This window comes from Pantherophis guttatus, chromosome 1, assembly GCF_059756535.1.
Source record: "Pantherophis guttatus breed Tessera chromosome 1, ASM5975653v1, whole genome shotgun sequence".
In the NCBI taxonomy this organism is placed as follows: Eukaryota; Metazoa; Chordata; class Lepidosauria; order Squamata; family Colubridae; genus Pantherophis; species Pantherophis guttatus.
This window is the reverse complement of record NC_142063.1, coordinates 226,370,075-226,386,031: the sequence shown is the minus strand read 5'-3', so window position 1 is coordinate 226,386,031 and position 15,957 is coordinate 226,370,075. Positions and strand designations below refer to the sequence as shown.

At 39.4% G+C, this 15,957-nt stretch overlaps 1 protein-coding gene across 1 annotated transcript in view; it reads left to right on the top strand.

Moving 5' to 3' along the window:
* Positions 1–15,957, top strand: part of LOC148116795 (protein eyes shut homolog) — a 98,302-nt gene that overhangs the window by 70,735 nt on the left and 11,610 nt on the right. The window lies entirely within an intron of this gene.

Below are 15,957 nucleotides of genomic sequence, written 5' to 3'. Positions count from 1 at the left end.
TAATAATAACAACAACAACAACAACAACAACAACAACAACAACAGTCAAACAGAGCCTGTAGTACAGTGGACTAAAGCACTGTTATTAACATCAGCTGCCTGCAATTACTGCAAGTTCAAATCTCACCAGGCTCAAGGTTGACTCAGCCTTCCATCCTTTCAAAAGTAGGTAAAATGAGGACCCAGATTATGGGGGCAATAAGCTGACTTTGTATAAATATACAAAAGTATGAAGGCTATTGCTTAATGCATTGTAAGCTGCCCTGAGTCTCTGGAGAAGGGCGACATATAAATTAAAGCAAAAAAAAAACAAAAAACCTTATATAATCCTAGTATTGATATACATGATAGTTTTAGAATAGTTATTCAATATTTCAATGTTCCATTTAATGCCAATGGATGGATGGAAAACCAAAGCTCTGTATGGGCAGCACTTGGAAAACATTGAAGGAAAGTGTGATAACAACTTGACACGGGCATGGCTTAAGAGAGGAACCATCAAGAAAGAAACGGAAGGTTTAATACTTGCTGCTCAAGAACAAGCACTACAAACTAATGCCATGAAAGCGAAGATACAAAAATCCATCGACAATCCAAACTGCCGACTTTGCAACAACAAAGTTGAAACTGTTTCACATTTAATATGTGAGTGCAGCAAAATCGCACAAACTGATTACAAAGCTAGACATGATTGAGTTGCTAAATTAGTCCACTGGTCATTATGTAAAAAATACAACATACCTGTATCAGAAAAGTCATGGAAGCATAAAGTGGAAAAAGTTATCGAAAATGAGACAATGATTATTTATTTATTTATTATTTATTAATCAAATTTCTATACCGCCCTACTCCCGAAGGACTCAGGGCGGTGAACAGCCAAGATAAAATACAGACAATACAAATATTAAAAATCCCTTAAAATTATTAAATATTTCGGCCGAAACACAGATTAAAACACCCAATTTATAAAATCACGAATTAAAAAATTTAAAATTTAAGAATTTAAAAGAGGGGAGTTAGGCCAGGCCAGCTTGTTGAAATAGAAAAGTTTTGAGAGCACGGCGAAACGTGCGCAGGTCCGGGATCTTCCGTATCTCTGGGGGGAGCTCGTTCCAGATGGTAGGTGCCCCCACAGAGAAGGCTCTCCCCCTGGGGGCCGCCAGTCGACACTGTTTGGCCGACGGCACCCTGAGGAGCCCCTCTCTATGGGAGCGTACTGGTCGGTGAGAGGCTATTGGTAGCAGAAGGCGGTCTCGTAGATACCCCGGTCCGATGCCATGGAGCGCTCTAAAGGTGGTAACCAAAACCTTGAAGCGCACCCGGAAGACCACCGGGAGCCAGTGCAGCTCGCGCAGGAGGGGGGTCACATGGGAGCGCCACGTCGCTCCCATAACCACCCGCGCGGCCGCATTCTGGACCAGCTGGAGCCTCCGGGTGCTCCTCAAGGGGAGCCCCATGTAGAGAGCATTGCAGTAGTCCAAGCGGGAAGTGACAAGAGCATGAGTGACCGTATTTAACGAGTCCCGATCCAGAAAGGGACGCAACTGGCGAATCAGGCGGACCTGATAAAAAGTCCCCCTGGCCACGGCCGTCATATGCTCTTCTAAAGACAGCCGTGAGTCCAGGAGGACACCCAAGTTGCGAGCCCTCTCCGTGGGGGGCAATGACTCGGCCCCAATAGTCAGTGATGGCGCCAACTGACTATATCGGGATGTCGGAAACCACAGCCACTCGGTCTTGGATGGGTTGAGCCTGAGTCTGTTTCTCCCCATCCAGATCCGCACGGCCTCCAGGCACCGGGACATCACTTCAAGGGCATCATTGGGGTGGTCCGGGGTGGAGATGTACAGCTGAGTATCGTCAGCGTACTGGTGGTACTTCACCCCGAAACCACGGATGATCTCACCCAGCGGCTTCACATAAATGTTGAACAGAAGGGGCGAGAGGACCGACCCTTGTGGCACCCCACATACAAGGGGCCTCGGGGTCGACCTCTGCCCCCCTGTCAACACAGACTGCGACCGGTCAGAGAGAAAGGAGGAGAACCACCGTAGGACGGTGCCCCCCACCCCTAACTCCTCTAGCCGGTGCAGCATGATACCATGGTCGATGGTATCAAAAGCCGCTGAGAGGTCTAATAGGACCAGGACAGAGGAACAACCCCTGTCCCGAGCCCTCCAGAGATCATCAACCAACGCGACCAATGCCGTTTCCGTGCTGTACCCAGGCCTGAAGCCCGACTGGAACGGATCCAGATACGACGATTCATCCAGGTACTGGGGGAGCTGTCGCGCTACCACACTCTCAACAACCTTCGCAATGAAGCGAAGGTTGGAGACTGGACGATAATTTGCCAACACTGCCGGGTCCAGGGAAGGTTTCTTGAGGAGAGGCCTCACCACCGCCTCTTTCAAGGCGGCAGGGAAGACACCCTCACTCAAGGAAGCATTTATAATCCCCTGGAGCCAGCCTCGTGTAACCTCCCGAGAGGCCAGCACCAACCAGGAGGGACACGGGTCCAGTAAACATGTGGCTGCGCTCAGTCTGCCCAGTATCCTGTCCACGTCTTCGGGCGTCACAGAATCAAACTCTTCCCAGATAATACTCACAAGACCTGCCTCTGTCCTCCCCGCTGAATCTACCCAGTCAGAGTCCAGATGTTCCCGAATCTGAGCGATTTTGTCATACAGATACTGTACAAAATCCTCGGCTCTACCCTCCAAGGGGTCCTCCCGCGCTTCCTGGTGGAGCAGGGAGCGGGTCACCCTAAACAGGGCAGCCGGGCAATTATCTGATGACGCAATAAGAGTGGCAAAATAGTTATACTTCGCCACTTTTATCGCCACCAGGTAGGTCCTAATATGAGACCTTACCAGTGTTCGGTCAGATTCAGAATGGCTGGCCCTCCAACCACTCTCCAGGCGTCTTTTCCGGCACTTCATCTCCCTCAGCATCTTGTGGGACTTTCAAATACAGACGGATAGTCATTTGGAACGTAACACGCCAGATATCATGGTTGTTGAGAACCGAAGCATAGAGTTTATTGATATTGCTTACCAGGAGATGCCAGAGTCGAAGAAAAAGAACTGGAAAAAAATAATGAAATATCATGACCTGGCCATCAAAACTACACGGCTATGGATGAAAAATGTAACAGTGATACCCATTGTCATCGGGGCACTTGGTACCATGTCCAAGAATTTTACAAAACACATCAAGAAATTTCAGCTTCCTGCAATAACACCAGCAGAACTGTAAAAAACTGTGCTACTCGGAACATCATATATTTTAAGAAGATACTTGGTTGATACCTAGAATGCTGGTAGCAATCCATATCAACCATTAGTACCAGTCAATCATATTTGTGACACATTTTTAAATTTTCATTTGACATAGTTTCATGTTTAATGAATAAAAGAGATAATAATAATAATTGTTACATTAGTCAAATTTATATAATCCTAGTTTTGATATACATGATAGTTTTAGAGTAATTATTCAATATTTTAATGTTCCATTTTAATGCCAATTATATTATTAAGCATACATAGTAATACCATCTTTCAGCCTCTAATCTTTCCATCTAATTATTACTTATATTCTATTATATGAAAATTATATCTGCTAATATCCCCCTTATTTCTTATTTCTACCTCTATTCTAGCTTGTAGTCAGGCCACCATTACTAATCCTAGTGTTAATACACATGTTTATATTAAAATATAGTCCTTCATTATTTGGTTGTTGAAAGTCACAATACGCCATTCAAGTACCAATCATCTTATTGTTTAAACATACCTAACAATACCATCTTTCAACTGCCAATCTTTCCATCTAACTATTGCTTTTTATAAAGGTGTGTATTCTTATTTCTACCTCTATTTCAGTTTTTAATCAGGCCATCATTATATTAGAAAAATAATAATAATAATTCCTTTCTATCCATCATCTCTTGCCCGTTTTAATACTTCAATTCTTATTCATTTTTTGGCTTGCCTCCCATACTCCTCTCTTGGATCTTTGTCTCTATCAGCAACTGTGTCTTCACCATTCAGTCTCAATATTTCTCCCATGTCTATCCTCCTAAGCTGCTAGGTCTCCAGAGTGTCCACCCAAGCCCCTATCTCTCTTTCAAAAGTATCTTCCAGATTATTCAATTCCATTTTTAAATCTCTTAAAGTACTTTTCCCTTGGTTTATTTCATTAGTCATTATTATCTTTATTGTCTTCTCCTTTTCATCTTCTTACTTTGTTTTCTGGTTTGTCTGTTCTATATTTTCCTCCATTCTTTCTACTGTCTCCTCTCTTTCCTGGACTCTTTCATCTTCATTCATTATTAGTTGTAGCATATTTTCTATTTTCCCATTTATGCCTTGCATTAGGTTCTTTATCTCTCTGTGGTTCTTTGTCATAGTACCCCTAATGCTTTGAAACATCAGCACCATTTTTCTTAAAATCTCACTCATTTACCCCTGAGGGAGCATCTTGTCTTATTTTAATATGTCGGTCTCTTACTCAAGTACAAAAACAATGTATTCAAGTCCAATGTTGCTCCTCAGAAAGTTCAATAATCATAATTCTTTACATCTCAGGATTATCAATCAGTTCCCTTTAAGTAATCCAGGCAGCTTTCACAATCAAAAGTCACTTTACTTTACTTAAGAGTCTTTCTTATTCTCACAAAAGAGACTCCAGTAGTCATAAAGTAGATAGTTATAGAACAGTAAGTATCACCACAAACCTCCAGATGAATGTTATTTATTTCTCATATCAGGAATCCTAGACTTGTAGAGGTATGGTATATTTTCCATTCACCAGTAGAGGCGCCCTCAGCTTAGGTTTCAGCATTGTTTCATGTCTGATAAATTGATTAATCCAAATTTAGTTCAATTTATGGAAGCAAAGTTGGCTATTCAGGTAAATTCAAGTAGATAGTTCCAGCATTTTATAATGCCTTTACAAAACAACACCTACACAGTTTAAAAATCCAATTTTCTATGTTTTAAAAGGTCTTTAGCTTTCTCCCCTTGGTTCCTTTATTTTGGGGCTAGGATTTTTCTCTCTATGGTTGTTCGCTGCTTTAAGAAATAGTTCTAAGAGTCTCCTTTCCTGAATTTTCCTCTTTCTTTTTTTTTTCTTTTAATGTTGGGGTCTAAATAAAAAAGGAATCATCTCACACAGCTCCAGGCACTATTTATTTACACCACTCCTGCACATTTCTTGGTTGTCCCCGCTATCCCAGCTTCTCCTTGTCATGCATGAGACGAAAGAAGCCCTGGGTCAAGCAGGAGAATTGCTGCTCTCTGTGACCTGCAGGGTGCTCCTCTTTTCTTCACCACCTCTACAGGGTGGCCTTAGCTCCTTTCAGAGCCCTCCAACAGGGAGAACTCAGCGTGGAAGCACGGAGACCTGCTCCTCACCTCTGATCTTGCTGCGACATTAATCGGAAGTCCATTAAATGCTTATTTTTTATAAATGTATTTGGAATGGATCTTTTTCATTCATGGTTCAAAATACAGAAAAGGTGGCTTTTGGTATTCAGAACTCCTTCTTCTTAGATAGAGGGAAAAATAATGAATTGTAACTGAGCACTGTATAAATTATTTCTCTGGATTACACAAAGATCTTAGGGATGCCTTGGGAAGCTTACGAAATAGTTGTACAATACCAGGTCATTTGCAATTCTTCTACAATCTTAGCTTTTTTTTAATATTTTGGTTTCAGTTTATGTTTAAGTTTAAGTTTAAGAGCTGCGGTGGCGCAGTGGTCAGAGTGCAGTGATCAGTCAGCTGACAGCCAACTGCCTGCAATTTGGCAGATCAAATCTCACCAGGCTCAAGGTTGACTCAGCCTTCCATCCTTCCAAGGTCGGTAAAATGAGGAGCCAAATTGTTGGGGGCAATATGCTGACTCTGTAAACTGCTTAGAGAGGGCTGTAAAAACACTGTGAAGTAGTAGATAAGTCTAAGTGCTATTGCTATTGTCATTATTTTCAGTATTTTAAAATTGGTTACATTGTTTTAATTGTAGCTGTGTTTGTCTGCTGTCCAGAGTCATGTCATGTAAGACAGGGGTCCCTAAACTGTTTGGTTCTGTGGACTGATGGCGGTGGCAGCTTTGGTGATTTTGGTGGCAGGGGAATGGTTTCATTCATGCAAGCTAAATCCTGCACATGTGCAAATGAAGCTTTGCACGCTAGCCCACTGCTTCAGTGACCTGTTTCTAATTGGCTGTGGCTGGTAGCAGGTCACAGCCTGGGGATCGGGGACCTCTGATGTAAGATGCCATACCATATAAATGTGCTAAATAAATAAATGAAACAAATAAGTCACATTAGAACCAAGATCAATATAAGGACATAAGGACCCAGGCATTGTTTCTATTAAATAAACGGTTGTCTTTTTTTTATTATTATTAGATCAGAAAGTTTAAAGGGTTTGGGAAATGATGACATAATGATGCAGATGCACTGATGCTCCGAAGAATGTTAGGCATTTCAAGTAACTGCAGGTAACATACTATTCAGAAGCAAAGGTGAAATACTGGTTCAAATGTGTTACCTCAATAACTTTGAAAACAGCCAAAAGAAGTTTGTAAGAGTACAAAAAGAGTTACTCATTTAAAGACTTCTTAATAAAAAACATAGCACAGCACAAGTTTTCCTGATTTACATGTCTAGTAACAGTATATCTTGCAAATGTCATCTAAACTCATGAACATAGTTGAAAGAACTAGATACGTTTTAAATGGAAACTCTCCTTGCACTTAAAAGAGGCGTTCTACACAACATTAACTCCACATGATATTACTGATATAAATATGAGTTTTGTAACCAGCAATTTAATTTTCTTGATTTTGAGAGTAGCAAATAAGACTGAAAATTCTATTAAGAATTCTCCTAATGAAACACACACCAACATTCCCTAGCACATTTAATTACAGCAAGTTCAGTGCAGAGAATTACTGTCTCTGTGTATTTTGAGATATATTTATATACATTTGATTATAGAAGCATAAACATAGCCTATGTAGCTGAGTTCATTGAAATCTTAACTCAAGCAAAAATATCTATCTATCATCTATCTATCTATCTATCTATCTATCTATCTATCTATCTATCTATCTATCTATCAGGGGTAGAATGATAATTCACTTTTTTTCTGATTTATTCCTCATTGCTACAATTGAAAGGAGTCTTGTCTTCCAAATCTATCTCACTGCATTAATATTATTTTCTAGTTTGTTTCTATGTTGTTTTTATTTTAATAAGTAAGCCACTTAGAGTTATTTTGGTACTTGAGTAGACAGATGATAGATAGATAGATAGATAGATAGATAGATAGATAGATAGATAGATAGATAGATGGATGGATGATAGCTAGCTACCGTGTTTTCCCGAAAATAAGACCTAACTGGAAAATAAACCCTAGCATGATTTTTTCAGAATGCTAATAATATAGCCCTACCCCCAAAATAAGCTCCAGTTAAGATAATTTCCCCAAAATAAGAGGGACCTTATTAGACCTAACCAGAAAATAAGCCCTTATGTGTCTTTTTGAGCAAAAAAATAATATAAGACAGGGTTTTATTTTCAGGGAAACACTCTATCTATCTATCTATCTATCTATCTATCTATCTATCTATCTATCTATCATCCATCCACTCAATTACCAAAATAACTCTAAGTGGTTTATTTATTAAATAAAAACAACCATAGAAACAAACTAGAAAACAATATTAATGCATAGTGATAGATTTGGAAGGCAGGCACAGTCATAAAGAATGGAAATCCCACAAGACGGTAATGCTAGGACTTCAGTAATATGAATCATCTTAAAACCAGACACTATTGCTTTAATTGCTTTGACAAGCTACAAAAGCCAATTAATTTCTAGTCCCTCCAAAACTCAATTCTTCCAACAGTCCTTCACATTGTGTGCTACTGCATCCGTATCATGATTTAAATTTAATTGTTATCAGAGGGAAACCCTGTAAGTAGGTTTGATTATGAAACACATTTCCATGGCGGCACTTTATCATGGAAACTAATTACTCATAACATGATTTGTTAATTATTCTTTAACTGCACTTGACTACTAAAGAGGTTTTGGACATTCAAAGCACCTTGAATGTTCTTAAATAAAGCAATCAGAATTTCCACCATGCTGTAATACAGTAGTTAAGAATGTCAGAATATTTTATTTGGTTCACGTTTAAAAGTAGACTGACTTTATTTTCTCTTCCAGTATTCCTTACGGATATCAGGGCTCAATCATCTTCCTGAATGCCCAGATCTTCATATTGTGTAATTTAACATTTTGGGTGGGCAGAATGCAAGAATAGGAAGAATGGAACACAACAGTGTGTATGTCAAGTTTTGTAAAAATAGTTATCTTAGAGGGAAATTATACCAGATGAAATGGAACAGAATTAGAAAAGAAAAGAATAGTCTCTTTCTAAAGTTATGATTGATAAATTAAAGGAAGAACGGTGGCTCGAGTGGTTGAAAGCAAGCACACGTTAGCAAGCATACGTTCAAGACCTGAGAGCTGCTGCGGGGTGGGGTTGACTCTAGTCCTTTACTCTAGCTCCTGCTGGGGACATAAAAGGAGCCCACAACTGGGCATCCCCAAGCAATGGTGATGGCTAATCCTTTCAACCAGAGGTGGGTTTCAGCATGTTTTGACCAGTTCTGGAGAACTGGTAGTGGAAATTTTGAGTAGTTCGGAGAACCAGTAGTAAAAATTCTGACTGGCCCCACCCTCATCTATTCTCTGCCTCCCAAGTTCCAGCTGATCGAGAGGAAATGGGGATTTTGCAGTAACCTTCTCCTGGAGTGGGGTGGGAATGGAGATTTTACAGTAGCCATGCCCACCAAGCCACGCCCACAGAACCCATAGTAAAAATATTTGAAAACCACCACTGCTTTCAACCCAGAAGCACCTCGGTGCTTCTGACATGAGTGCAAAACTGGCAAATTGTGATTGAGGTCATTTCATTATTGTTTGTTTATAAAAGTGATAGACTGAGTCAATCACTTGGTATAGATTCATGCTGCTTGTGTGTATGTATGTTTGTGCTTGTGAGTGTGCCTTCAAATCAGTTATGATTCTTGGAAATTGTATTGACTGACCCCTGCAATTTTCTTGGCAACATTTTTTTGGGGGAGAAATGGCATATTGTTGGTTTCTTCCTAGGGCGTAGAGAGATAATTGGTGCTAAGTCCCCCACCTGGCGTTATGTGTAAGGCAGGATTACCAATCACAGTCTCACAATTTCTAGACCAGTGCTTTTAAGCACTACACCAACTTGTCTCTATTTAGGAAGCAGAAATATTAGGCAGAGGGGAAACATATAGGAAGTCCTTGAGTTACCTCCATTCGTTCAGTGACCTTTCAAAATTGCAATGGTGTTAAATGAAACCTATGACTGGTCCACAAAGTTGTGGCTGTTGCAGGATCTCACATCATTGAGATTTGGGCACTTGGGGCACTTGGCAATCAGCATGTACCTATAATGGTTGCAGCATCCCGTGGTGGCACAGTGGTCAGAATGCAGTACTACAGACTACTTCTGCTGACTGCCAGCTGCCAGCAGTTCAGCAGTTTGATCTCACCAGGCTCAAGCTTGATTCAGCCTTCCATCCTTCCCAAGTCGGTAAAATGAGAACCCAGATTGTTGGGGGAAATATGCTGACTCTGTAAAATACTTAGAGAGGGCTGTAAAAGCACTGTGAAGTGGTACAGTATATAAGTCTAAGTGCTATTGCTATTGCTATCCAATGGTCATGTAATTACCATTTGCCACTTTCCCTGCCAACTTTCCATAAGTCAGTGAGGAAGCCAGCAGGAATAATCATTCCTATCATTTTTTTCTCATAAGGACCCCGCTGCAGAGTATGAGGTCCCAGGGATGCCTGGGTCCCCACTCTGTAGAGTGAACCTACCTGCAGCACTTCCCTGCCTCTTTGTGGCCTTGCCGGCAAGTCCCTACTCCTTAGCACTCTCCCATGGCCCTTGCTGGCTCACCCATGCTCCCTGTGCCTGCCCATGGCATTCCCCATAAACCTATTAAAGCAACCTGAACTGTGCCCCCCCCCAGCATTGTCTCCAAATTACAGCTTCAGCAGCAAAAGAAGAAGGCACAAGAGTATTGGATTGTTCATCACTGTTCTTCAAAACACAAGCAGTATTCTTGCTGATAGACAGCTGAGAGCAGCTTGAGAATAAGCGGCATCAGGGTTTTTCATTCCTGTTACCTATTTGAAAGACAGATTATTTCTATTAATTACACATGATGGCCATTAGTGTAGAACAGTGACAGCGCCTCCTTCAGCAAACACGGGGGTCTTCACATTGCTTTTTTCTTCTCTCGGCTTTGTTCTGGGTCCCTGGAGAAAGCCCTGCTCTACAGAGACTAGGAGGCATGAAAAGGCTGTTTCGTGAAAGCCTAATTTCCCTGACTGTAAGTTACCTTATGACTCGCTAATGCTTGTTATATTAATATGTTATTAAAATAAGGTCAGCTTTTAGTGATCTGATTAGCAGCTAACAATTATGTTCCCTCTTGCTGTAAAAAAGGCAAAATAATTTATGGCGTAAGGAAGGAGTATTTCAATGGGGCTATCAGAGTAGAGAGATCATTTCTTTCTTTCTTTCTTTCTTTTTTAAAAAGGAAGGATCTCTCTGGCAATTCCTAGTATTTTTAGTATGCAGTGAAAAACTTCTGTTCTACCTACAAATCAGGGGTGAAATTCAGCAAGTTCTGACAGGTTCTGGAGAACCGGTAGCTGAAAATTTGAGTAGTTTGGAGAAACAGCAAATACCTCTGGCTGGCCCCAGAGTGGGGTGGGAATGGAGATTTTGCAATAACCTTCCCCCAGGAGTAGGGAGGGAATGGAGAGTTTGCAGTATCCTTCCCCTGCCACACCCACCAAGCCACGCCCACCAAGCCACGCCATGCCACAGAACCGGTAGTAAAAAAAATTGAATTCCACCACTGCTACAAATACTCAATGTACTTTCTCCCACTCTTCACCTTCACAAGCACTAACCTTACCCCACCCCAAGAACTGGGGTTTCAACTCTGGTTGAACAATTTCTCCCACCAAAGATATCCATGGAGTCTTCTAATCAGCCTCACAATCGGCATCATTTCCACAGCCTCCTGACTCAAAACCAGTTAATATGAGTACATGATCCAGGATGAGCATCAAGCCCCCACAATATTTTTCTGCAGAATTCTCTCCTTTCAAATGGAACCTAAGGAGGTACAAAACAACAGGTTGGAAACCTATCAAGGTGTGACATGAATATGGAGGCCAACCAGGATCAGTTTATCCTAAGGTTAGGCATAACTTCATTGACATAGAAGTTTGCAGTGGTGGAGAAGCTGGGAATTGTAGTTTGGTAACACCTGGAAGACCAGGAATCACCTATTCCAATCTTTCAAGTTATATTACTAAATAGGTTACTCTGTTGATCTCAAGAATGAGCATATGTTTAACTCATTTGAAATCTATTTGTTGTAGAAAACTTTGCCTCCATCTAGCCTTCATTTCTATACTATAGCAGTATACTAGAAATACTATCTACTGTTGTAAGAACTTACTATGGGAATATATTTAAAACATATGCCAGAGTATAACTCTGATACAAATATCATTGATACAAATCAATACATCAATATCATATAATTGATACAAATATCAATTGCTTATTATCAGAAGTTGTTTGTAGGGCATTAACATTACTATATTTTAAACTAAAAAGATTCAAGTTAATAAAAGAATCATGTCTGGGTGAGTAGATGTTTAGTTGTCATCACGATAATTTAATCAATGATAACAAATAAGGTTACATATCAAAGTACAGTTTAATTTCCCTTGATACATCTTATATTGTACTATAAATCTATATACCAGTCTATATATAAAGCTAACTGGCAAGATAGGTCTGTCCCCAAATCGAATAACTTTTAAAAACATTCATTGCTTTTCAACAGAATTTTCAAATATCAAGTATGGTTGGGCTTGATCTTGAATAGTATGGTGACAAGAACAGCATCTTGAATGCAGGAGGGAACATGCTTCAACAGAATTCTAAGCCATGAAAGAAAAACAGAGGAACCAATGCCACATCATCCTTACCAGTGGTGAAATCTAAAATTTGTTACTACCGGTTCTGTGGGCGTGGCTTGGTGGTGGTGGTGGTAATGTGACTGGGTGGGCATGGCCAATATTTTTTTTTTTAACACCATTTTTTCTACAAGCGCTTCAGCGAAGAGGTTGTAAAAAAATGCTTTCAAAAGGCTCTGATGATCCCAGCTGAGTTGCCTGATCGGCAGAGGCTTTTTTTCTTTTAAAAGCCTCTGCCGATCAGGCAACTCAGTTTGGATCATCAGAGGCTTTTAAAAGAAAAAAAGCCTCTGCCGATCAGGCAACTCAGCTTGGATCATCAGAGGCATTTAAAAGAAAAAAAGCCTCTGCCGATCAGGCAACTCAGCTTGTATTGTCAGAGGCATTTAAAAGAAAGAAGCCTCTGCCGATCAGGCAACTCAGCTGGGATCATCAGCTGACAATCCCTTTGATGATCCCAGCTGAGCTGCATGATCATCAGAGGCTTTTTATTTTTATTTTTAAAAGCATTTTTTCAGCCGAAGAGGTTGTAGAAAAAATGCTTTTAAAAGTAAAAAAAAAAAAGCCTCTGATGATCGCGCGGCTCAGCTGAGCATGCGGGGGGGGGGGGCAGGGATTTTTGCTACCGGTTCTCTGAACCATCCGCCTCCATCGCTACTGGATCGGGATCCAATCCGAACCGGGAGCATTTCACCCCTGATCCTTACCCAGACACAGAAAACAAAATGACAAATGTAAAAGTAAAGATATTACCCACACTTGCTTTCCTGGAGCTCTGCTCTGTTCAGCTTTGGTCTCACCATCATTTATCTTGTTGTGAGAATGGATAATCTGGTTAGTTGCATTCTGAAGATGCAATTTATTAGTTTATAACAAGCTTATTAGTTTATAAATTAAAAAAAAAAGAAAATAGTTTATCTCTTTGAAAATAAGACATAGAAAAGTGGGAACATGATTTAATTGGATGAGATTTAAAACCTAATAACCATGTTTATTTCATAAATCTGTACGATTATATAAAATAATAACCTGTTCTCAGCCAATATTCAAAAGCTGTGAATACATTAAAAATGAACATGAAGATTAAAATAACAATAAAGATTTGTATAGCCAGTTTAGTGTTGTGGTTACGATACTGGCCTAGAAGCCAGGAGATGGTGAGTTCTAGTCCCACTTTAGGCATGAAAACTGGCTAGGTGACTTTGCTCAAATCACTGTCTCTCACCCCAGCCCACCTCACAGATTGTTGTGGTCAGGAAAATAGGAGGAGAAAAGCGTATTAGTGTGTGTTCGTCACCCTGGCTTACTTATAAAATAATAAAGGCAGGATAAAAAAAAATCTAATAAAATACACAAATAAAAGGAATAATCTAGTCAATGGCCTAGTCTACATATTTCAAGTTGACATATTATGAAAATGATTAATGTTAAATCCCGTTGATTTCAGTATGTCTCAGTATGATTGATGCAACCCGTAGAATTCCTACCGATTTAAGTGCCATTGTTAAATTAATCCTTGATTTTGCAGGTGAAAACATGAGTACGTAAGACATTGGTTTAACCAAATCTTCCATTTCATAAAACAGGAAAAAAAAAACTATTTTAAAAAATCAAACAATGTAATAGAGGCAAAACCTGAGAGTTTTGTTTTTTTGGCTTTAAAATAGGCTCCCCACAGACTTGCCAATTCAATTTTCTGTTTCACAGATACACTGGCTTTCTTAAGGAGAGAAATCACTGTGCAGACTGGGGGGAAAGAAACCCCTTTCTGTAGCATTGGATTTTATCACAGTCTCAATTGTAAGATAATCTTCTTCTCACAACAAACAATGAGATGTACCTATCTTGTTTCTGATCTCACTCTACTGAACCCTACAGTTGGAGCAAGCGATATTTGACTTTCAAGAAGCTATTGGACTAAAATTCCCATATATTCATGTTGTATTGGAATATAAACATTTGGAAAACCTATGCTTTATCTAAGACTTCCATCAGACTTCTACTCTCCTCCATTCCCCCCAAAAATAAGCATTTCTTTTGGATAACAAACTTTATAAATGAAGTGAAGGATGACTGAGATCCCTTAAATATTTTTTCCATAGCATTATGGAAACGAGAAGGAGGCTTGAACATTTGTAGAAAAAAAAGGAATTATTATTTCACGTTAGTAAAAGATAGCACTTCATCACTAAAGTACATCTATTTCAGTATAAAGTTCCCTGATAGCTAGATAACACCCAAGCAAATACCCAAGACTGTGCTGAGTTATTTTAGATGCAATTATATTACTGAATTACAGCAGTGGTGGGTTCCAACTGGTGTTACTACTGGTTCTCTTCATGCACATGCTTTGCGCGCAGAACCTTCTGTGCAAGCGCAGAGCATCCGTGATGATGTCTGGGCGGGTGGGCGGAGCCTCCTGCCACTGCCACTATCAGTTCGCCCGACCCAGGGAAAACTGGTAGAAACCCTCCACTGAAACAAACTCACAAAAGTTATATTTGAGTTAAAATATTAATTACGTTTCAAGATTTGACTGAAATGTGGTAAATGGGTAAATCATATAGAAGTCATGCAGAAAACCAAGAATGGCAAGTCATAATAAATAACTTGCCATTCTTGGTTTTCTGCATGACTTCTATATGATATTAAGCAATAAGTCATGATTATAAATTGCAAGTCCTGCTGAAACCAAACAAATCTTCATTATCATTTATGTGTAATGTGAACCAGGGTTTTTATGAAAGTCATGTTGGCTTTGATAGTGATCACAGAAGAGACATAAATTTTTATCCCTCAACACCTTCAAAGTTAATAGAAACAATGTGAATTCATTTTCTTTTCTCATTTGCACACACTTTTAATTGATGTTTATGTGACTTGCAACATTAGAATATTTAAAATATAATTCTCTGTGACTTGATGTCTCAATACTTATCAACAATTTAGCCAGGCTTGCACAATTTTGAAAAAAAAAAAAAGGTACATAAATGGAAACTACTAGAAAATCTCAGGTCTGAAAACTGAATTTCAATTAAAGAGAAACACACATAGAAAACCCCCAGAAGAAAGGAATGGCAAATCACTTCTGTAAAGTTGTCAAGAACATGGGAATGTAGTCAGAAACAGTTGAGTTTGATTTGAAGGAGACTTTATTTTTAGTTATATATTTATTATTACAATTATACTCTGCCTATCTCAGTATAAAAAGAAATCTCAGTTTGACTATTAGCAATAATTTTTAAAAGCACAAGATGCGATCATAATCATCGGATCATTATAATTAAAATCAAAATTATTAAAGAGTAACAGTTAACATCTTAGTAAGTATTGTCTTTTGCACACATAGGCTTAGCAACACAGCAGTGCGTAAGTAAAGCTATTTATTTTATTTAATATCTGTTTTATTTCCCCCCTAGAACAGAGTAGAGCAAATTACAAGAGAAGGGGTAAGCCATATATCATACAGTGACAATAAAAGCTGCAATGCTTAAAAAGTAATAACTGCAAGTATTAAAAAGTAAAGTTGAGCTTCTTTTAGAAAAGCAGAAAAGCGAAGTAGATAAGCAAACTTACAAGTAGACCAGTTAAGTAAACAGTCTCGTGTTTAGTTATTTTCTGAAATTTTAGCTAAATGTTTTTTGAATGAGAGTTCTATAATTGGGGCGCTATTCCTGAGAAGACCTTGTTACTGGCCATCACAAGCTGGATAGTATTGGGGAAGACAGACTTTTAAGCATATGGGTCCAGTAGCTGAAAGGGCCCATTTTGAGATGTTAACATTAGTTTTTAAATGAAGTAGTGTGATCTTTGATGACTAG